This window comes from Podarcis tiliguerta (assembly GCF_965153285.1).
Source record: "Podarcis tiliguerta genome assembly, chromosome: 2".
In the NCBI taxonomy this organism is placed as follows: domain Eukaryota; kingdom Metazoa; phylum Chordata; class Lepidosauria; order Squamata; family Lacertidae; genus Podarcis; species Podarcis tiliguerta.
In genome coordinates this window covers 73795667-73819978 of record NC_139535.1, presented here as the reverse complement: position 1 = coordinate 73819978, position 24312 = coordinate 73795667, and the positions used below count along the sequence as shown (strand labels likewise).

Sequence of the window (24312 nt, the reverse complement as noted above, 5' to 3'; positions counted from 1 at the left end):
ATAGCAATGACATTGAACATGTGTTTCTGTTGGCTAGTTGTTTTGATAATTCTGGAACAAAAATATTTGAGTCAGTTAGAATACTAAATAAAGATCAGAAGAACTCAAATCACTGAGGTAATACACAAGGACATTTACAGAACACTCAAGCTAAGTCTACATGTTTGCTGAAATGGATGTCAGCAATTGCAGAAGTACATCACTGAACAAATTATATAAACAATCTAATAAGTTACCTGGACTTAAGTATAATTAATTAACTATGTATACTTGCTGCTTTAATACTACTCTTTGAGAGCTGGAATGGTTGTGGTTTGTTTGTTTTTAATCACTTTCATTAAAAAGCCCACGATTTTCAGACAAAATACTCTAAAAGGCAATTTATGTTGTTTTTAGTTGCTAAAAGAGAACACAGGTTTAAACTAGAGAGAAACTAACTTTGAATTTCATATTCTGCAGAAGAGATGGAGGCAGCTTTTGCAACTGCTGAAATTAGTAGCACTGAAATCTACATGGGAGAAAAAAATCATTAAGAGTCATAATGTTACTCCTATACAGAAGCCTCTTAGTGCTCTTTAGCAGGAAAAACAACTGCATGGAAAAAACACAACAGTAAGAAATCACCAAACTCAACTCAGTCCTGAGCTGCAGCCTCTGTTTAGAAAGCCACATATTACCCATCCCTGAGTTGGATGATAAATTCAGCAGAGGGCTGTGTGTTTGTGTAGCTATAATCTCTGTGTGTGTACATTTCTGGCCTCTTGCCAAAAAGGAAGAAAAGCTATTTATGCATGTGAATTAAAACCCAAGTGCAGAATTTGTACAACTTCCAATGCTTGTAGGATGCCTCAGGTTTAAATCCATACATTTTAAAACACAATGCATTATTAATTTCCTGGTGCATTTTACAGCAGTTATCCCTTGACCCACAGATTTTTTTGTCCAGCCATTTTATAAGTCTTTAGGATAATACCTTGCCATTGTAACTTGGCTTCACAACAGAGATATAAGACTTCTTATTTAAGCATTAATTGTTTGAAGTCACTCATTGCTTAAAATACCAGTCAGAAGTGTCTATACAACTTCTGCACATAATGGTGAAAAGGGGATGCAAAGGAATACGATTAAAAGGCCAGTCTTGACAGACTCTAGGGTTGTGCGCCCATCTCACTCAAAGAGGCCAAGGGCCAGCGCTGTCCGAAGACACTTCCGGGTCACGTGGCCAGCATGACATCGCTGCTCTGGCGAGCCAGAGCCGCACACGGAAACGCCATTTACCTTCCCGCTAGTAAGCGGTCCCTATTTATCTACTTGCACCTGGGAGTGCTTTCGAACTGCTAGGTTGGCAGGCGCTGGGACCGAACAGCGGGAGCGCACCCCGCCGCGGGGATTCGAACCGCCGACCTTTCGATTGGCAAGCCCTAGGCACTGAGGCTTTAACCCACAGCGCCACCCGCGTCCCTAATACGATTACACCCAGTTTATATCCATATAGGGAGGGATGCATGTAGCCACCCAGAGCCACTTGTATCATCTTGGGAAATACAGTATTTTTCCATGTATAAGATGATATATTTTCTTAAGAAAGAATTAGCCAAAATTGCAGGTCATCCTATACATGGATAGCAGGGGGGCAGGCGATTTGCCTTTGCAGTCTGTAGAGCGACTGGCAACTCTGGGCAACCTCCCTCCCAAAAAAGTTGTACAACTTTGATCAATTTCCCTCAGAATATTTTTTGTTGCAGTCCCAAAAAATAGCGCTTGTCTTATACATGTGGGCGTGTTATACACGAAAAAGATACAGTAAGTGTTGAAGTGAATTATGCATTGCCATGCTGGCTTTAAAAGTTTCAAACTGATGTTACTGCATACTTTTATTGTTGTGATCTGCCCTGGAACCACTTTGGCAATGCTGAATAGGATTCAAATAAAATAAAAGCAAACGTGTAGAACCAGACTGTGCTAATGTCACACAACTAATGTTATGCCCTGAAGATGGAAAGGTTTAATACAATGGTCTATGGAATAATGTTGCTTATTTTGACAGTTTCGAAGGTTTAACTTTAATTCTTTAGATATTATGACAAATAAATAGAAGGTCAACCAAACAGCCATCTGTACTGCTTACTAGTTCAAATTCTGAATTCCAGTTTACCACCTGCTTGTAACACAAGGCCATTGTGGTTATCTTTATTTATCTAGTTTCAGCTATAAAGCTGTGCAGGAACTTTCAGGAACTCTCCCTCCAGTCATTAGCATTGGGGGTGGGGGTGTCAATTCTTCCTTCAATTTTACATTAATTAGGCTGGTTGGTTTACTACTACTATGAGGAGACTAGTCTAACTGGATATTAAGGACACATTCAAACCTAGGAAGTGGGAAACCTAGGAAGTGGGAGGTTCATAACACCCACTCAATATTGTCATGCAATAAACTTCTGGGACAAAATTAAATTAGCGTATTCAAATTTAAAAATACACTTACTTTTTATTTGTTATTTTCTGCTCTTTTCTTTTTCAACTGAGTGCAGGGGAAGAGTCAGACTCAGAAATTGAACCAAGTGAGACAGAGGCTGGCTCTGCAGATGAAAACTGACAGAGATGGGAAGGGGGGGTCAAGCTCCCCTTCACGAAGAAGTCACAGACACAGATAGCTCTCAAGCAGGGGGAGAGTTAGGAGGCAGTCAGAGGGTTACTAGGCAACCAGCAGAGAGGCAGAGGATGAAGTCTGTCTAGTGGAAGTGGGGAGGGGGAAGTCCAACCTCTCAGCCCCTGTTCTCGGAGACTGGACAAGGTCAGAGTGCAATGGAAGGGCAAGAGGGGGAGGGCAGGAATCTGGTGTCCTTCCTGTTGTGAGAGGGGTGGAGATTCAGACTGAACAACTCCTTCGATGGGAGCAGGCTAGAAGCCACACTCTCAATGTGTTTTTGTAAATAAAAGTACCATAAACTGCCGGAGAGTCATTAATTCTTATCGAGGGTTGCTTGCCTGTCTGAGATCATTACATTTTTATTATTTCATTCATCTTTTTTAATGTATGGTTTTGCAAACAATGAACACTGCAATGTCACACACAAGCAATTATTTTAACTGTGAACAACCTGATTTTAAATCCATAAATACAAATACCGTGAATTGATATGTAATTCTAATCATTGTTTTGCACATGCCTTTCAGCACTGCTTAAATCTAATGACCAGTGATCATTCTCACATCAGCAATCTGATGACAAGCTTGTTGACCTGTTTTTAAAAAGTTTTTAAAAGCCTCTCTCACAAATGAATATCACTGCAAGGCAGCAGAGGTTTAGGATCAGAGTTTTCCTTCTCCCAAATGGGCTACCTTCCAGTTTGATGAGCCTCATCTGCTTCTCAATTCCCTCCACAGCACATGCAGAAACTGCCTTCTTGGCCTTTGGACTCACTATTGGTCTCGTCTGCTCAATCCACCAGAGTGTGTTTTCACATGCAGAGTGAAGTCCCTAACTCACTGAGGGTTTGAAAGCCATCGGCTACCTACACCTGGTTTAGACAGCCAGTTGAAGCCATTCCTGGGGTGTGGCCGCTGTCGCATGCTGACAGCTTCTAGGAGCCACAGCTGAGAGCTGAGTGCAGGGTGGGGACCCCAGAAGGAGCACGATGTGTCCCCACCAGAGGTACTACTCATCCCTGAACCCCCATACATTAATAATAATAATAATAAAATAAAATAAAATAATAATATCATGAATCTAGAACTCATACCATAAAAATATTAATGCATTCACATAATCTCTATACGCCCCCCCAAGCCAATTTCCCTTCAGAGACTGCCCAGTATGAACCATCAACATTACCACGTAAATCTCAGGGGAGGAACAAGGTTAACCTCTTTTTGTCACAACCGCTATTACATTTACATTACAATATATCACTGTGCAAGTGCCATGTGAGGATACTAGGAATTGCTTGAGGTGTCCATTAGTATTCCTTCCTTGATCCTCTTTCTAAACGGCTTAAGAGTTAAAACAGTGATATAAATAGTAAGCTTGGTAACATTTATTTTGCACTCATCTTTACTGACTTCATCAATATCCATATACTCATCTATTGGCTAACTCCCCCCGGCCTTAATAATATGACATCATTATACTTGCATATGTTTGCATGCTGTGTAGGTAAAAACCCAAAATTAAGCAAACGGGCTTGCTCAAGGAAAGAGACAGACTCCAGATTCCTGTCTGTTTCCTTGTCTCTTGTTTTAATTATGGCCCTAGTAATTGCTGATGTTTTATTTCATTACATGTAAACAGGACTGTTGACACTGAAAGGTAATTTTTAACATAAGCCATAACAGAGATGAAGGTAGAGGAGAAATGATACCATGAGAAAATGTAGCAGATCTGTGCTGTAGGGGTCATAGCCTTTCTACACACAACAGTTCACATTTTTTGGTCACAAACACAACAAGAATGCTTTGTGCCTCAGGGCTTATTGGATACATGAACAGTATATTCAGGACATCAAAAGTGTAACAAAAATCTTATGAAACCTCTATGAACATTTGCGAACTGAGAAAGACAGTACTAAAAGATGGTTACTGGTCATTTTCCCCTCTTGCTTTTTCAGAACAATTGATCTCTCTTGCTGTTACACATACTTTGTTCCCAGGGAAACTGAAGCCCTTCTGCACTACGCATTTAAAGCAGTGCCATACCACTTTAAATAGCCATTGCTTTCTCCCAAAGAATCCTGGGAAGTAAGGTTTGTTAAGAGTGCTGAGAGTTGTCCCACCACAGAACTACAATTCCCAGAGTTTCATGGTTAGGCCTGTAATTTCAACATGGGCTATGCAAAATTATTCCGGTGAAGGAAAAACCTCAAAGAGAATTGAAACGTGCAATAACTGTCTTAAACCAGGATTGTATCTTATCATTGTGTCCCTTAATTGTGATGCATCATAGACAATATTTCTTCATCCTTCATGTCCCCCCAATTCTCACCTATCCTACAATTTAAATGCAGCAGCGTGGGGTGTTCCATGCTGTTGGTGCCTATGCTGCCAATACTATACCTGCCCAAGTACTAGGAATTAATAATCCTCAGAAACTGGTGAACTAAAACATTAAAGGGAAAGACCTTCATTTCCTGGAACATCTAGGAAAACAACCACCAAAACAAACCCCTTCAGAGAGCTCTGCATATAAAAATGCTGAAAGGAATATGCTTCCTCCATCCCATGCTCCTGAGAATTTCCCATTCCCCAATTCCCCAAATCCTCAGATACAGAGGATTCCGCCACAGAGTCAACTTTAGCTCATTCACTGTCAGAATAGACCCAGAAGCTACAGAAGTGGATCTCTCAGATTCAAGAACATTGTCACAGAAAGGTGCTCTCTTCCATGGTAGGCAATACTTCAGAACAATGTTGTTGGATTCTGATTAATGCTGTACCAACATTTCATTACTATGCTTTGACCTGGACCCTGCTAGTTAGCTTTAGCAGCCGTGCCCTGTCCCAGGTTCTGATGTTCATCTTATACAACAGCAATAGTTGCATCTGAGAGCATGAAGATGTCTGCGCCTGCCAGCCAAACTGAGCAACCTACACTCTTCCAGGTACTCCATTCATCTACTGTTCAGCACACTTCAATCACAACCCAAATGCCATTCCCGATTTAAAAATGCATTAATCTTCTCCACAACCTGTGCTGAACCTGTGGGAGCTGACAACACATACAGGCTATCCAGGCAATGCTCCTCTGCTCAACCAGTAATTTCATTACACTGAATTCTCTGGATAGGACAGCAACCCCTTAATTCAAAAGCCAGTCTAGTTTTCTCCCTCACATCTTAGCTATCCTGTGTGCTATGACGACTTTATCCAAAATACAGGCTTTTTCAAAGCACATACTCCTTCCAGATCTTCAGTTCTAATATAGTACTTTCCCCAACAAAACAGTTTTGATGATTTGTCCATCACAACAGCAAGGGTGACTTCTCCACTTTCCCATTTCCATTTTTTTCTTCCTCTAGCACATATTATCTCAATGATAAGTGAATGAACCATCAACAATCAGAACAGAAGTACAAATGGATACTGTGTTTTCCTGAAGGCACCTGATACCTTATGAATCTATGAAGCAATTGCATTCTTAAGAAGATGGCATTGTCCTTTTAAGACTGTTTATATATTACATGCTAGTAAATCCAATTTGACAACAACCCTGGGGTATTTTGAGCTACATATGGGATTGGAAAGCAAGTTTTGTTTTGTTATTAATGTCAATAGCATGCAGTATACCTTCTTTAAGAAAACCACACATCTTGTACTGAGAACAGGTATCTGCTGGAGGTTACATTACATTAAATTGAACTCCCATGTCCTTCTCAGTTTCACAGTACCAGGGAAATAGTTCAGCAACTTTGCACTTATAGTTTAACAACTAACAAAAGTGATCTGAAGAAAAATGAGCACACCTTTAAAAAAGATTGATTTGTTTTTCAGCAGAAGTTTTCAAAGCATTTTTTCAAGTAATAAACTCATAACACACATAAATATAACAAGCAACTAAGTCCAAAACCAGATAAACATTCCAACATGGTGTATTGATGTAGATATTTTTTAGCTATCTCACCCAGTAATTCCTTGCTGAGTTTGAATTTGAACAGAAATAATTTCATATTTGTTCAAAATGCCAATTTGTTCAAAATATGTCAGTTTCTCAGCTGAGGAGACTAAGAGACATGTCAGGAAGGCCCTGGTTTTAAACTCACCTCAACCATGAATTCACTAGGGGGACTTGGGCAAACCACTTTCCCCCTCTCAGCCCTCCCCAGCTGTAATATGGGCGATAATATTTTCTCACCATACAGGGTTGTAAGGATTACAACAAGATAATGATTTGTATAGCACTTTCAATTGTTCAAAGCGCTTCACATGCATTAACTATATCTACCACCATGCTTTGTAGCTGCTGCTGTAATGAAAGATTGTGGTTTCTACTCCACCTCCCAAAACACACACACACACAAACACACAGTGAAGCAAGCTTGCCCCATACTGTGAGGCCTGACAATAGACTAGAAGATTACCTTGGTAACCAATGATTTTGCTCTGGCATAGCAGTTTTCATCTCAAACTTAAGTTAGAGGCGCTATAAATGTTTACTTCCTTTAGGACTAGCATTGTCCTAAATCTGGATTTCTCAGTCTGCCCTGGTTATTATTCAACAGCTGTGTCCCACTGGACCAAGGGTGACAAGCCTTTCTCAGGTGCAGACACACATTTCTGAGTTGACAGCCAGGGCCCACATGCCAGTTTTAGTTTTGCTCAGGAAACAAAAGGGAGTGGAGCAACAACCGCACAGGAAACAAAAGGTTTCATCACATACCACTATATTTAAAATATCTCCATACCACTTTTCATCTATAAAGGAAACACTAAAGCAGTGCACATCTCACATAGCAATGCTGAATGATAATAATAATTTTAAATATCAAGAGTCATCAGCAAAAACATTACGGTAATTAATGACACTAGGGACTAGTACCAACAGTCATGGAAACTCCAAGGTAACAGGTATGCCTTCAATTTATGACAGAAACCCATGGTCAGTGCCCACCTGGTATCAACAAGGAAAGCACTCCACAATGGAGAAGGCCCTCTTCTGGACCCTCATCCAATGAGCTGTAGGTTGTGGTACAGTCAAGAAGGCCTTATCCACAGGCCACAGCAACCTAAGCAGTCTATACAGGAGAACGCAGCCCCTCTGATATCCTGGTTCCAATCTGCTTATGGCTTCATAGACCAGAACTACCACATTAAACTTGGTTCAGTAGCTAGCCAACAGCCTGTGCAGTTCCTTCAGCACAGATGACATGTGCACACAGTAGGAAATCCCACTAAAGGAACCAAGTCTCTGTATTATGCATATTTCTCCATCCAGGCAAGCAAAAGGTATTATCACAGTTCAGTGATGTGTTACAGTCAGGCATAAACACTCCAGGAGGACCAGTGAGGGTTATGGCCTGGGCAGAGTCCCAAGGTACCCCAACCCTGCACCAAAATATACCAAAATACACTGTGTCACCAGCACTCCAAGCATCAACATTGGTGACCACATGGGAATGCCAACAACTAACCAAATTTCAATGCAAGTGCTACCCCAGGATTAGATCCAAGGGCAAGATGAACATTAGTTCACCCATTTAGCACCTGTGTTTTTGATATATCCCAAAATACTGTTTCAAAACTGGAATTCATGTGAAAATTCTCAAAATAATGTATCTTAACATTTAAGTGATTGAAAATTGTCTAATGGAAAAACACAGTCATGTCATGAAAATTTAACTGACTGGAGAGACTAAACAGAAAGCATCAAGATGTCAAATTAGATTTTTTATCCTATTAAGATGAAATTCTCAGTGACACTAAAAACACACAAAAACCCCTCTTTTTAGAATATGCAAGTATATTTCCTACAGCACTAGTAAAAATAAACTGAATTTGCTTAGTGTGTCCCAGAGGAAAGCAAGATAGAGTTGAACGTCCTAAGCCTGTACGAACGCGATGCAAATTACCTACCTTGCTTAGGGGTATCATCTAGCAAAGTGCTGCTTATGCATGAACTTCAGCAGGAGGGTGTAAGGAGTTTAGTACAGTCACTGAAGGCTGATGAATAAAGGACCAAAGCTGGTATTTGCTGCAGCAATGTGCTTTCTGTCAGCTGGCTTTCTTCTCTCTCACTATAGTGCACAAGCAGTTAAATACTGGCACCAACTTGAAATTAGTTTATTGCTCTTCTCAATGTTCCCTTTGTCTAACTGTGTGCACAGCATGTAGCCAGAGGGCACCAGAACAGAATCAAGCAGCTGTGCTGCGAAGCTATTCTTACCTAGGATTTAATTGGTTATTTGCCTCCAATCAGCTGCAAAACCTGAGCAATCTGCGATTCTCTATCTATTGAGACCTTATAAAATGTCAAGCAAAGAAATGGGAGGAGGGATTGAGCAAGCAGCGCCCAGCCATTAGGGGCATCCACACAGAAAACAAAGCCTCTGAGAGTCAAAGTAAACAAAGGATGCTCAAGCTGTACTTGAATGTTCAGGCATCCTTGCATGCATTCATTAATTTCAAGGCTGAGCATATAGTTCTAAGATAGGTACAGTAGAGATGTTATGGTGCATTAGCACCTAGGCCACATGGGAACTGTGCTCTAGTGCAGCTTCTGTCCAATCATGCTTAAAACCATATTCTTCCAGGTTCCACTTGGTTCAAAGATCTTTAACAAAAAGAATTGCCAAGCTATTGCTTTTTCAAAAGCTGAAGAAGACACACATAGTTTTCCGTCAATGCTGATTTCAAACATTTCTTAAAACCTGAGCAAATGAATATGGTTCTAAATGTAGCACAAATGTTGCCATAAACAGTCAACAGACTCCAGTGGCGTAGCGTGGGGGGTGCAGGGGGGGCCAGCCACACCAGGCGCAACATCTGGGGGGGCACGCTGGGGGGGGCATGCTAAAATCCACGGGTTAGGGGGCGCAAATTACTTGCCTTGCCCCGGGTGCTGACAACCCACGCTATGCCACTGACAGACTCTAGGACTTAGCACATGTTGCTGGCCTTTTATCTGTTTTACCACCATGTCTGTTACCCACCAAGTCAGAGGAACTACCTCATTTAAGTAGAAGGGCATAAAATTTACGTGACTCATTCAGTATCAGAAAGTCATCTCCCTACTTTGCTTTCCCTTCTATATATAATGCAGGTCTAGACAGCAAACACAAAGATCATGGAAAATATGGGAAACAAATGAATGTTTTCTGACTATTCCATCTCCCTTGATAAGCCTGATTAATGTCACATTGCAAATATCCAGCCACCACTCTTAAAGTTCTCTCTTCTGGGCAGACAACAGTCTTCTAGATTTGGCTTCCAGGAGCAGCATCTTGGAGCATATCCTGGCTCATTATCACATCTCAATCTTCATGGCACTACACTTACGTCAATTACAGGTCATTTGCTGTTCATTTTTAATCCCCTGAGATAATAAAATGTCAAAGAATTTCACATGAGTGGGATGGTGCCTGACAAATGCTTCACATTAGTGAAACAAAGGTTTTAGGAATGAAGAACTTTCCACAGATTCAGATGACTTCTGTACATTTCTCCACAGAAAATACAGCTGCTGCTCAGACAGAAGCTGTGACTTCTGCAGGATTAAAGGACTATGGTTTTGGGTGATTTCATTGATACACTTCTCATCCTTTGATATCCCTGATATACCCCTAGCAGCAGCAATGTTCAGTGAAATTTTTCATAGGGGAACAGTTAGGGCCAGAGGCGCTAGCTTGTGAGAGCAATTGGGGGGCAGGGTTGTGACATCCTGGTGTCACATGTGTGAGAATCACATATCTCTCGCTAAGCCAGGCAGAAGCTTCCCAGGCTTTGAGATGGAGGTGCCAGGGGAACATTTAGGGGACTAAACTAGTCTCCCTAGTCCAATGATCACATGCCACTGGCTAGCAGCAATAATGAAAATGCATCAGTGTTAAGAACCTAATACTTTATGGTTAACAGTAGCATTTATAGTTATAGTGTTGGCCCCAGAGTATGGACTGCATGCGTATGCAGAATGTGAAAGATTATCCTCATGGGATATGAGTGGTTTTCCTCTACTATATTGTAAATGCTAAGAATGATATATTGCATAAATCCCATTAAAAAAACAACAAAACAAACCTGTTTCAGGAGAAAAATACTGCTGAGACTGCAGCTTTAAACTCAATACTAACCCTGATTGTCGTTTTTATTTTAAAAAAACACTACAAGCATGTTACAGAACTCACGTAATGGCACATACTGGATTACTCCCCATAAACCAACAAAAACAAAACATTTCTCTCTGAAACACCCCAAAGTCGTTGAATAAAAGCTCACAACATCTGTCAGCTTCCTGAAGTTGCTCACTACACCTTTAACTCTTCCAAAGCAAGTCTTTTCTTTTCTTTTTTACATCCCAAATACAGCATGGAGCATGCTCAAGTTCACCTCTCCTACACTGCCAAGTTTCAAGTCTGTCTGTTGAAACCTCAGTTTCTCATTATAATGGAATAATGCAATCCAGGTGACTCATTCTTAACACAGAGTCATGCCAGGGGCCCTATAATTTTCAGTTCCCCTCTGAAGTGTTTAGCCAATTAGAATGGGTGGGTACATGTTAAATTGTTGTCTCCCCTTAGCTGCAAGGTACCTAGAATGAACCTCTGTCCATGTTGTATGCAAGCCAAACATTCCTGGAAAGACTTTTCACCCTTCCATGCAGAACTTTGCACCTTTAAGCTTTTATGAACTCTTCCAGTCCCTCTTCTTCAGGAGAGCTTCTAAAACAGGTATGGGGGGGGGGATTTGTGGCCATCCAGATGATGCTAGACTAAAACCATCATCAACCCCCAGCCAGCAGAGCCAATTAGCAGAGAGGATGGGAAGCTGGAGTATAACATCTGTGGACCCAAAAGCAACCATTTTATAACTGAACAAAACACAAAGCGCAGGAATTACCATTCTTTCACACATGTACATGAACTTTCAGTGCTCAAAGAGATTCTGTCTTTGAGGGGAAAGTTAAATATTTAATTATGTGATTAGTCTTGGTTATACTTGAAATGCTCACCAAGCATAAGATTCAAAATCCACCTGGCCTCACATGCCCACCCTGCTCCCTTAAACCAAAGAAGTTAGGACAATTTAAACTAGTTTTAGCAAGCTCTACAGAATATCTTTTTGTTACAGATGTTGTATCATAGATTCCAATTTGTGCAAAGCCAAAAGCAAGAAACCGAAAATAATGGCACTAACAAGACACAAGCAACTACCAGAAAACCCCATTCCTGCGGTATCATGAAACCACATGCGTCAGAACCCCCTTAAGGTTTTTATGACAAGAACCACCGTGGCAGTAAAAACAGCTTTTGATTCAGGACACTTCAATAAGCATTTACTCTAACATTTAACATTTATCGAATCCATATGAAATCTAACTGGGCTGTTTCATGCTACTGCATGAAGCAACCCAAGGACTGATCATTATAATGCCCGCTCAATAAACCTTCTCCACAAATGTCAATGCAATTTGCTGTCCAAGAAAAAAGCTGAACATGCAAACATTTCCAGGCATGTAGCCCTTGCAGCTTCAGTCTCCTTTTCGTACAACATTAGTGGTTTTATTTTGGGGTTTTTACTTAGAGACATAGGAACAATCCTGGGCTTTGACTTGAAAACATGAGTTTAACGTTGTTGCTTGCTTATAGATCAGGCTTCCTCAACCTTGGCCCTCCAGATGTTTTGAGACTACAATTCCCATCATCCCTGACCACTGGTCCTGCTAGCTAGGGATCATGGGAGTTGTAGGCCAAAAACATCTGGAGGGCTGAGGTTGAGGAATCCTATTATAGATCTAACTGCAATACTGTGCAAGTCGCATATCCAGCTTCAGTTCCATATCTGCAAAAGAACATATGTGACCTATATCCTGTATAAATAATTAAGGATATAATCCTAATCACGTCTACTCAAAAGTAAATTCCACTGAATTCAACAGGCTTACTCCAAGGTAACTGGGGTTAGGACTGCAACCTATATCAGGCCCATCACCAGCCTAAAAGTAGGGGAAGGGACCTAAAAAGTAGGGAGGGAGTTTATCCCACAGTGAATATTAAAGCTTTATTTATATTCACTGAGGCTATATTGATGGTGGTAATGGTAATACTGATCATTATGGTTTACCTGCACAGACCCTGCAGCAGCAGTAGGCCAGGCCACGTGAGAAGGATTTCTGGGGTTGCCAAAGCACAACATACTCCTCCTCCATTTCCCTCTATTCTTCCTCTTTGTTTTCATCCATCCATGCCTTGTCAGGTTTACTTCCCATGTCTCTTCCTTAGCCCCTTAGCTCCATTCACTTCCTTGTTGCCTCCATCTCACCCTTCCTTTTTATCCTTTCAATCTTCGTTCTTCCCTCTCCATCCTTCACTTTCTCTTCTTTCCATCCTTCTCCTCCATCTCTCTTTCCTGACTTCTTTCCAGTCACTGACCCTCTCTTGAATCAAATCTGTCCCTCATTCCTAGTAACAACTCAGGATTTTATGTACATGGCCAGTAAGAACCTGCCAGTGTTGGAGCAGGGACTTCAATGGCAGGAGTTAGGATTCTTCACCTCCAGTAATAATGCAGTACATCAGGTTCATCTCCATCCTGCACTCCAAGGACCAAATTACGTCGAGGCAGAAAGGCAGCTCTGAATAGAAACAGAAGGGCTTCTCTTACACACACACACACACACACACACACACAAATTTAAGTACATCAAACCTATTTCCATTCAGAATTTAATGGGGCCAACCATCATAAAACATGAAAGCTAATGGGAGTGAACTCTGCAGTGCAAATGAGTGGACACTGCCGCAGCAGCTAGCGTGAAAAAATACACTTTCTTACTCCTTGCTCAGGGTGGACTTGCATAAAACAAAAGAAAAGCCCTGCTGGATCAGCCCAGACCAACACTGTTCTCATAGTGGTCAAGCCAGATGCCCACGGGGAGCCTGTGGGCAGGACCCAGGCACAGCTGCAACCTCCTCACTTGTGTTTCCCAGCAGCTGGCATTCAGAGGCATTCCACCTCCAACAGTGGAGAGGCAGAACAGCCATCAGGGCTGGTGGCCATAAAAAAAAAACCCATCCAAAAAAACCCCCAAGCATGAATTATTCATCCTGTTGATTTGCAGAAGCGGGTATAAATTCTAGCTCTTTCTGTAGCTGTTGCTACAGCAGAATGATGGGAAACCTGAGGCCCTCCAGATAAGTGGTACCTCTGGTTACGAACTTAATTCTCCATTCTTAACCTAAAACCGTTCTTAACCTGAGGTACCACTTTAGCTAATGGGGCCTCCCGCCACCACCACAGAATTTCTGTTCTCATCCTGGGGCAAAGTTCTTAACCTGAGGTACTACTTCTGGGTTGGCGGAGTCTGTAACCTGAAGTGTTTGTAACCCGAGGTGTTTCTAACCTGAGGTACCACTGTACTCCCCAAAAGCACCCACCAACAAGACCACCATTCAGGAATGGTGGTGGTTGTAGTATAAAGCCAGAGGTTCCCCACCACTGCTATAGCACGACTGATAGTTATACAAGAGCCACAGCTTTGTTCCTACCAGCTGAAACATTATATTTATGCTGCTTCAAGGGGGCATATCAAAGAGGGGCCCACATACAGGCACCATGCAGTCTCTGCTAGGTTACTGGGGCCCTTGACCGAGGGAGAGGGGGTGTTGAGAGCAAGAGTTAACACCACACACCTGAAAGCAGGCTAAAGCTCTTTAGGGGCCAAGTATCAACACTCTCCTGGTGCCATGGCATTATCATGGCAAATTCTGCTATTGCCCACTCCCAACTACTGCAAAAGTCCAATGATAAAAACAAAGCCAAAAGCTTACTGGCAGACAGCCCAATAGTAAAATACAGTGGTACCTCGGGTTACAGACGCTTCAGGTTACAGACATTTCAGGTTACAGACTCCACTAACCCAGAAATAGTACCTTGGGTTAAGAATTTTGCTTCAGGATGAAAACAGAAATCATGCAGTGGCGGCGCAGCGGCAGCAGGAGGCCCCAAATGGTATCTCAGGTTAAGAACAGTTTCAGGTTACGAAAGGACCTCCAGAACGAATTAAGTTCTTAACCTGAGGTACCACTGTAATCATAATAACTGTCCACACTTTTACAGTCCATAAAATATTTAATAGCCATAGGCCTGGATAAAGAGGATTTTTTTGCCTGGCATCTAAAGACACATAATAATGGTGCCAGGCGAGGCTTTCTGGGGGCAGTATTCTGCAATCGAGGAGCCACCACAGAAGAGGCCCGTTCTTTTGTTGCCACCCTCTGAACCTTGCTGGGAGCGGGGAAAACATACAAAAGCGCCTCCGATAAAAAGTGCAGGGTCCAGGTCAGTTTGCACCTCAAGGTTTTAACTAGCAAAGAAGAGATGTAAGCTAACTTTTTGATCAATCTCTTGACCCATGTGTGGTTTAAGTTTAGAGTTTCAGCATGGGTGAAATAAGCCCCACACCTGGAATCTGAAATATATCTATTGAGGGCCAGCACTTAAAAACAACAACCCTGGGTTAGTACCTAGGAGTTTAATTTCCCTACCCCCCCTCCATGTTTTAAGACTATAAATCTTAAACCAACTGTCCCAGGAGTAAGCCCAACTTGTCTCCTAGTAATGCGATGAATTTTGTTGCATGCTTCAAATATGCACCAGAAACATTGTGGCACACATTAAGATTCTGCAGTGCTGAACTGTTTAATAGGCACCCCCCTCCTTACCTCAACACCTAATCACAGTGCAAGCTGAGTGCTGATTACATTTTCCATTATTTTCAATAATTGTTCACCTAATTATATAAAACTGGCTTAGCCTAATTTGTCTTCTTTCAAATTAATTTGCTTTTCGGTGTACATTAGTGGATGCGTCTCCCATTGTTACTCGTGTGTCTGCAACCACTTTTATTCATTTAGGGATATTTTCTCCTTTAAAATGAAATTATTTGGTATAACAATAAGGCTAATAGAATTGCATAACGTGAACAAATCAGAACCAGCTGCTTTGGGGGGAAAGCAATCTAATCCAGTTTTCCCCTCTTCCTTCCCCAAGTGGTCTTTCCATGGGTGTAGCCAAGGGGGGCAGCTGCCCCCCTAAGTAAATAATTAAAAAGACTTAACAAACTGAGGCTCTGTCCCCGCTCCCCTACACACAAACATAAATCCTGGGTCTATCCCAGGTTACAAAGTGTCTTCTAGAATGGACAAAAATAAAGAGGGAAAGCAAGAGTGTGGTTTTGTTTTCTTAAATTTTTATCCCCCTCCTGCTTTTCCTAAAAAACGGGGAGCATTTTAGCTCCATAGTAAGTATGTGAGGTAGGTTTGGCTACCAGTAGTGACTTGCCCAAGGCCGTTCAATAAAATCATGGTCAAGGTAAGGGATTTCAGCCACAGCTTGCAAATCCATAAATGAGCAAGCAAGCAACCATTATTCATGTAGTAGGTTGGAACTATATTTCAGACCAGTTACCAAAACAGATTCTGAGAAAAGAAAGGATCAGAATATTTGATGAATATTGAAAACAATGAGATTAGAGTGATTGGAGTGGGAAGTAAGAATGTTGTTACAAACCATAGCTACAGCTCATGGCACCATTAGAAGCAGCATAATGTCGCTGAGTTGCAGAACTGGAGGGTTTCCTACAGCAACAGCAGCAAGAGGGCTAGACTAGATCACCTAGAAGTCTCTTCCAACTCAGATTCTAAAATGGAAACTTCCAAAGTTTGAGATTCAAGTTCCTTAGTATCCGAGCCGAAACCTCATTCAATTTCAGCTCAGCTCCGAAATAACTTTGGCCCATTCCAAGCTGGCCCACTGCCTTCCCCTTCCTCCAATACTTATGAAGTGGTGCACAAATCCTCAATCCTTACTAAGGACCTGGAAGCCCTGGTAAACCACAATTCCAACAAACAAACAAAGACCCTATGATTCTTTGCACTGGGTACTTTCTGTGGGTAAAACATTGGGGTCTACTGAAGGGCAGTGGAGCAGCCTCATACACATGGGTATGTATAGCTTCTGCAACTGCTATTGGAAGGTAAATTGTGGGGATGGATGATTGCAAGTAGGGGAGGAGGGGGAACACTGTAGGGAAGTTCAGGTGGCATAGTGGAAGTCTTGCAAGGAAGCATTTCCATTCCCCCCCCCCAAAAAAAAAATCCCACAGAAAAAGCCCTATTTCCACCAACAACAACCACCTGTAAAAAAATGTATGAAAAGCTCAGAAATAATAAGTCCATTTACAATTGAAAGGAAAGGGGAAATTCCTATTCCCAGTAGTATAGTTATTTCATAAAGTTATGAAAACCAGGATTTATATTGTGTATGCACACAAACATTCACACACTGAAAACTCCATAAAGAAATTGCAATGTAAACAAGTATTTATTCCAACACCCGGTAAAACATTGAAAAATTGCTTCCCTTTTTCGACCAAACGTCATGGCAACAATCTCGCTATAAGACTATCCTGCGAGAGAGAGAGAGAGAGAGAGAACAAACAGCATGATTTTCCTTTCAGGAGAGAACACCAAGGGTGTGTGAGAGAGATGATATCTCTACCTGGTATTTTCACCTTGAAAAATGGTGTGTATAATATTAGCCAACAGCTGCCTAGTTCCATCACTAAGATGTTTTACAATTTGTACTCCCTTCTTGTCCCTTGGTATTTCACAGCTTCCTGCAGAATGCAAAGCTTTTTATATTAGAGACTAACTCCAACAAGCTTTCCCATCAGAGATGCAACTATAGCCAATTCCATGAAGGAGCTTTGGAGCCTTTCCATCTGCCCCAGGAACCTTACCAAGGAAAATGGCCTCCATGTTTCCCAAGGAGCAAGAGTCACTGTTATCCCAGCCATTGCCAAATGGTGAGCCGCACCTTTGCCTTATGGATAACCTGCAGAAATTTCCAGCAGGTAAACAGAAGGTGAAGCTGCTACTTCTGAACAAACACACAAACACACACAGTTTAATTGGCGATTCCACATATGAAATACTAAGCACCTGTGCTGCTGTTAGCTACTTTAAATTCTTTTAAATTTTGTGTTTTACATTTGTAACCTTAGAGTAAAAGGAGGGTTAAAAATAACAGTAACAGTACACAGAAGATGGGATACAGCTCTCTCCGGCTCACTCACAAACCAGAGGACGTAGAGCGTTTTAAATAACTTTGTTTCTAAAGCAAGTGGCATCATATGCTTCAAGCCGGTTTCTTCTACCTTTCCAGTGGACCTAGTTTGGGTACCAAGGTCTAAAGAAATGAGGAGGGGTTTATCTAATGATGGCTACAGAACAGCAGCTGCAATACCCAGGCATTCGCTTTTTTTCAGTGACTCCGAGTTCTATTTCGTTGCATTGCAGGAGGGTTATTTAAGATGCCTCCGAAGAAAGATACTAATAAGACTTTCCAGATCCCCCCCCCCCCCAGTGCTCCAATAATTCAAACTCTAATGAAAGATCCATTAGCAGAATACACTTTCACTGCTCAGTCTACAGACAGGCAGCATTCACAGAGTGTTCTCCGTTAACTACTCATGTGCCTAGGAAGTGCCACAGGAAGGTGCCTTATTTTAAGTCAGGCCACTGGTTTTTCTAGCTTAGTATTGTCCACACTGAATATGAGCTAATAGCATAGTAAACTGGTGTCACTTTTAAGCTGACTTTCTCTGTGGTTAGTTTTCACTGAAAAAACATCAAACAAGCAGAGGCATCACTGCGATAACTGCCCCAACCTGAAGAAGTGTAAGTGTCCTCACAAAATTGTGAAGACAGATATTCCTTGTATGCCACCATGGTGCTTATCTTTGTACTAGGTTCATCTCTTTGTGTCATCCCTTGTCTTTTCTCCCACCGATTGGACATCCCATGCTATCACAAAAAGTCAGCCTATTTTTTCATCTGACTCTTTGCATAAGTGTACATTGGTCATTGGTGCACTGACTTGGGAACCATGGGTTCCGAGTTCAAACCTCTCCATTCAGCCACAAGTTCAGAAGATAGCCTCAGTTAAATTACTCTGGGCTTCAGTGAACCCAGTCTATAAAATGGAATCAATAATGACGTAACTACAGAGATTTATTTATTTATCATATTTGCATCCTATTGCTTAGTTATGGTGTGGGGGGGAAACTGCAACTTTTGAAGTTTTCAAGAAATTCTTCAGATATGCAGGGAGGGAAGCAAGTTTTCTTGCCAGCAAGCTAAAAGAACAACTGAGTATACCCCTTGTCATAGGAAAATCCTATGCAGTGAAGGAACAGTGTTTTATATTAATTCAGCAGCTACTTAAAGGAGCAGACAAGTCAGATAAAACAGCAGCTAAAGTCCTATGGTCTAACTATGTGCTGATTTGAGCATTAAGCTGCAAGTAGTTTGAGGAAAGGCTCTGACACCTTGCTCTTAGATATGCAAGTCTGGAAATTCTGGAGAGATCTACTCATCATTAGCAGCAGCCAAAGAAAATGAAATTGTTATACATACGAAATGCTTAAGCCTTCAAGCATCTACCAATCCACAGAAATATACCAGTTCAAACAGAGCTCAGCAGAAAATTCCTTGCTGGCACATATCCAGAAATGTTCTTCCAGTTCCACTTTTCTCTACTGCTGATTGGCAGTTCAGTAGAGAAAAAAAGCTGTTTCGCTTGTCCAAGCATCATCAAAATGTCACTTAAGTGACAAACCTATACTTACTAATGAGAAAGGACCATTGAATTCGGTGGATCTTATTGCAGAGCAGACATGCACAGGATCATGCTGTATTGTTAGCAGAGTCATTACTATAGGAAAGCATCAATAAAAGGAGTTTAAAAAGTGAGTGCAAATAAACACAAAAATTGTTCTTGAAAAATTTTGTAACTGAATGTGTATGTGTGTAGCTGGACACCTGCAATAATGGCACGGTGGAAAAACAAGCCATTTGAATGTGATGTGTGCACCTGGCCTTAAAATAAATAATCCCTTCACTTATGTGACTATATCAATATTCACAGATAGAAAACTACATGTTTAAAAAATGCAAATAATCTTTTTTACTGAAAATGATTTGAAATAGCAAAGCAATTTCAATTACATAAATTCATATTTGCATTTGCGATATGATCCTATACTTGTAACATGAAAAGTATGACAGCTATGGCTCTCAAATCCTGTGGTGGTAAAGTTGCTCCCTTAATAAATGGAAACCTAAGACTACTTCTTGCGTCGCTGTGTGGTACAGCATATTATTGAATCCAATGTATTCTATGTTGAATTTTTAAGTTCAGTTCATTTGTGTGTCTTTTCTCGCATTCATGAACTGGCTCCCCCTCCCTATATATTATGTTCACACACACACACACTTTTCTGTGCTTAATAGCAAGGCAAAACTGACTGCAATGAGTTATTTACTTTGCTGCAGTTTAATCCTAGGTAGCTCCAAGAAACTGCAGACCTTCTCCATTAACATACACTGCTCTTTCTTCCATCCACTGTTCTGTTAAGTAAAAGAAACATCTTCCACAATGCTGTGAACCTCACTACCATAAAAGCATACAGGACACTCACCATCCCAACCCCAACCCCAGCTTCGTTCCTGCCCACCTCCTCCCCTCACTTTCTACCTCTTAAAGGATACTTGTGCTTTGTTGCCTACCCTCCATCTGTTTGCACCATGCCCAGTATTCAGTAGTAGTGAAGTAAAGGTTTCTAACTTACATCAGAGGCTATCTATTATTACCTGGGGCAGCCCCTTGCCAATACACAACTTCCTTATAAGTAATTACAGAGCAAACCAAAGCACTAATCAAACACAGTTCAACGTTTCCTCGGGTTCCTCTTTTTCACGTTCCTCTTTACATAACTAACACACACCGTAGATACTACAACATCACCTAGTAACTTGGTCAGTATGCATTTCCACTGGCAGGAAACTTTTGCTTTTGATAGCCATGCCTTTTATTATTCCTTCCGAAGGGAAAAAAAAAAAACCTTGCTAATGTACCGTTACTTCAGAAGATATCTATTACATCACGGGGGGGGGGGGGGGCGGGTTGCCAATACAGAACTTCCCTCTCTGACCAGGTAAGAAATTATGGAGCAAAACAAAGCAATAATAAAGCAAAGTTCAAAGTTCTGCCACGTTCCTTTACCTACCTCTAGCACAATGTATAAACTCTCTAGCATCACCTAGCTATTAATTCGGTGGACGCATTTGGAGAGGCAGGAAACTTTTGTTTTTGACACCCTCTTTCAGACCAAGGTTATATTTCTTCTGATCCGGATTATTTAGGTTGGGCTGCTTCCCAGGTATTGTTATATTTTCCAGCAGGAAGGCTGCCTTCTTTTTAAGAGTCCTCTACTCTAGCAAATTACTTCGAGGCACTATCTGGAGGCAGGCGACCCAGAACCACACGATAGTGCGTGTACGAACATGCCTTCGAAAGCTAGATTCTCCGTAGCAACTTCCGGGAAACCTATCAGCAGCGTGCATGCCAATGGGGGATTGCTTTTAGCCCTGCAAACCGGTATTAGTAGACGCAAGAGTGCCTCTGAACATATGCAGAAGACCTCATCATCCCTAGGCAGCCTGGCAGAGCCTGTCCGCATGAGGGGGGTGGAGAGGCAACTCTGGCTTACTTTCCTTGTTGGAAAAGAGGTCCAGAGATAAAAGAAAGCAGCGATCGGAAATAAAGCAACTGGGGAGACTGGGACGCGTGCAAGCCGGCGCGCGCGCGCAAGGGCAGCCCAGCAGGAGCGATGTCTCACCATTGCAGGGAGAGCAGCCCGGACGCCCCCACCATGGTCCAGCTGCCCCGCTGCTCACGTGGTCGGCTGCATCTGCTCCGCGGCGGCTCTTCGCGCCGTCGTCTCCTCCGGGTAGAGGCGCGGCGGGCGTCTCGCACGGCGGGGAAGGAGCGCGCCCCCTCGACCATTCGCTCCGTCCCGCTTCTTTCACTCACTATCCGGCGCCGCGGAGGCAAGTCAAAGCCGCTCAGCCGCCGCGGCTGCTGCCTGCTAACACTTTGCGCGCCCCTCCGCCGCTTCAGGGAAGTTGCTGTCCTGGGATGAAGCGAAGGGAAAGCCCGCGCAGAGCAGACCTTCAAGCTCCTTCACGGACGGGCTGCCTCCTCTCCTCTCTCTGAGGCAGCCGGCTTCTCCCGCTTTCCCTCCAGCTGCCTTTCTTAGGTAGGAAGCGCGCTGCCTGCTTTGCGCCGGGCCAGTCAGTGGCAGCCAATCAGAGCGCGCTCCCCGCCGGGCGCCTTCCTCCGCTCCAGAGGGGGAAGGAAGAATAATCCGTGGGGAGCCGCAGAGCAATTCGGCCGCGAGGGAAACCAGGCGCTTCCCCGGCTTGCGCTACGGTACCTTGCAGTGTTGCGCGCGCGCGAGCGAGCGCTCTCTCTCTGGAGGGAAGGAAAAGGCGCCTGTTCGGAAGCCTCTCTTCTCTTTATATCACGATGCGGAGGCGGGGGAGCGAGGTAGCTGCCCCACCTGCGGCGCAAGAAAGGACTCCGCGGAGTTTTCTGCGTTTCCCTTCGCCCTCGTGGAAGCACGCGGGCGATCGCGCAGGCAAGTCTCGTGGAAGCGCCTCTGCCTCCTCCGCACGCCGCGAGTCAAACCGTCCGCGGCAACAGGTGCTGCTGATCTCGCCTAGGGCTTCCCAAGCGGCGGCCGGCGTGGGAATGCGCGCGCTTTCCGGTCAACCGCAGACACCTGGCCGCCGAGTCCCTCCAGCCGGGAGTTGCTTCTCGGTCCCAGGCTGGGGCGCTTTAATTGGCTGCAGAGCCGGAGGACAGGCAGCAGGAGGGGCTGCTTCTCTCAGCAGCGCGGTACTGCGAGCCCAGAGAAAGCCGAACTTTTTCCTGCCCTGCAGGTGTGCCCGCAAAGTAATCTTCAGGACAAGGAAGGACTAGGGAGTAAACCCAACACAATCCGGAGTGGAGTCCCTAAAGTGGTTGGATGGCACCTTGTATGCCTCTTGTCAACTCCAGTAGCCAAGCTGGTGCCAAGCGTATTGCTCTGCTTTCCTTTGGACCACATCAGTGAGCCCAAGAGGGAAGTCTTGTCCCTGGGCAGCCCAGGACCTCCATACACACTGCCCAGGCTTGTGCCCCAGGAAGCTGACTTTGCTGCTGCTAACACAGCGGTTTGATTTCACCCCAGAGGTGCACTCCATTGTCTTTTGAGAAGGGCAAAACTAGGTTTTATTTCACCCAGGAGCCTCTATGGCACCCCTCTGGAGGCTTCATCCGGGGCAAAAAAGCCAGCTAGCCGCCCCCATAGCTACAGTACTGCTTTTGAGACAGACAGATGCCAGCAACAAGGGGCTCTTTAGGCTACAGCCTAAAATAGGTTGGGGGATCTGCGGTCTTCCAGACGTTCCTGGCCTGTAGCTCAATGGAAGAGCACCTGCTGCACATGCAAAACAGGTCCCATGTCCAACCTCAAGTGTCTCCTGGCGACAGGCCACTTCCTGAAAGGTCAGAGAGCATCTATCCATCAGTGTAGACAATACCGAGCTAAATCGAGCAATGGTCTGTCTCAGTCTGATGCAGCTCCCCATGTTCCTTTTGGCCATGCTGGCTGGTGCTGATGGAAGTTGGAGCCCAACAATATCTGGAGGGGTTCAGAATCGCCATCGGGCCTAAAGGAGACAAAAGAATAGCATGGGAGGTCAGGATTTGGCAGCTCACATACGTACCTGCTGGGATTAATATTATTTTGCCATAGGAATTATATATGGTAATGGTGTTGTCATGGAAAGTTTTTTTCCTTAACTGAAAGCCAAGGGCTATAGCAAACTGTGTCCCAACCAACAATTAAACAAAAGGAGAGTTCAGATTATAATGGCTTTTTCATGTCTGTTTTCTGAGATAAAGCTCTCCGGTTAACAGCCATGATTTGCATGGTTTGGTGTAACATGGGCATCTTGGCAGGGCACACTCTGCTCCTAAGAAGATGCACAGTTATCTCCTTAAGCAAGAAGAAGCACCTCCAAGACACATGTTCGAAGAGAGACACGTGCTTTGACACCTGCTGTATAGAGCAGTGGCTCCCTGCCAAGGTATAAATATGTACAGCTTGGAACTCTGCCTTTATATCTCAATTCACTGAGCACATCACTATAATTTTGCATTACTCAGTTCCTTCTTCTAAGGGTGTTGACTCTCTTGTCCTTTTGGACCACATGCACCCACGCTTGCAGGCTCCTTGTTTCTGCTTGTTGATGCACCTACCCAATTTTATAATGGTAGCACCCTGGGAGACTCTTTGGTCACAAGCTTCTGCCTCTACATCAGGAACAGAAACTTGTAGCCTTCCAGCTATTGCTGGACTCAGCTCCCATCTGCCCCAGCCAACAAGGCAAATGGTCAAAGATGATAGCTGTAGTCAAGGATGATAGCTGTAGTCATATGTAGACCCACTGGTTCCCTGTCCCTGCTCTACATGATCTCCAGAACTGAGGCAAATTATCTGGTGGATTAGAAACTCTGGTGTGTTCTCAGTATTTGTGGCTCACCGCAAGCCAATATTCTGCTAGGAGTCTTTCCTACATCATGATCCTAGCCAAATTTACCTGGAAGACAATCCATTTAAATAAGACTTATTTTCTGATAAGTACACTTCAATTTTCAGCTTTGGGGTATAATGTTCTGTACCCCTTCCACTGAAGGCCTTAGGCGTAAGTATATG

At 43.2% G+C, this 24312-nt stretch overlaps 1 protein-coding gene across 5 annotated transcripts in view; it reads right to left on the bottom strand.

Moving 5' to 3' along the window:
- The window catches only part of HTR4 (5-hydroxytryptamine receptor 4), a 164548-nt gene extending 142457 nt beyond the window's left edge, over window positions 1–22091 (bottom strand). For 2 of the 5 annotated variants that reach the window (XM_083430893.1, XM_083430889.1), the window contains exon 1: window positions 21388–22091. The gene's annotated coding sequence lies outside the window, so the exon portion shown is untranslated. Of the gene's footprint in view, window positions 1–8564; window positions 8684–20775; window positions 21353–21387 lie in introns of those variants that run through there. The other 3 variants (XM_083430894.1, XM_083430890.1, XM_083430891.1) reach the window with 2 other exon arrangements.
- Window positions 22092–24312: the final 2221 nt, after the last annotated feature.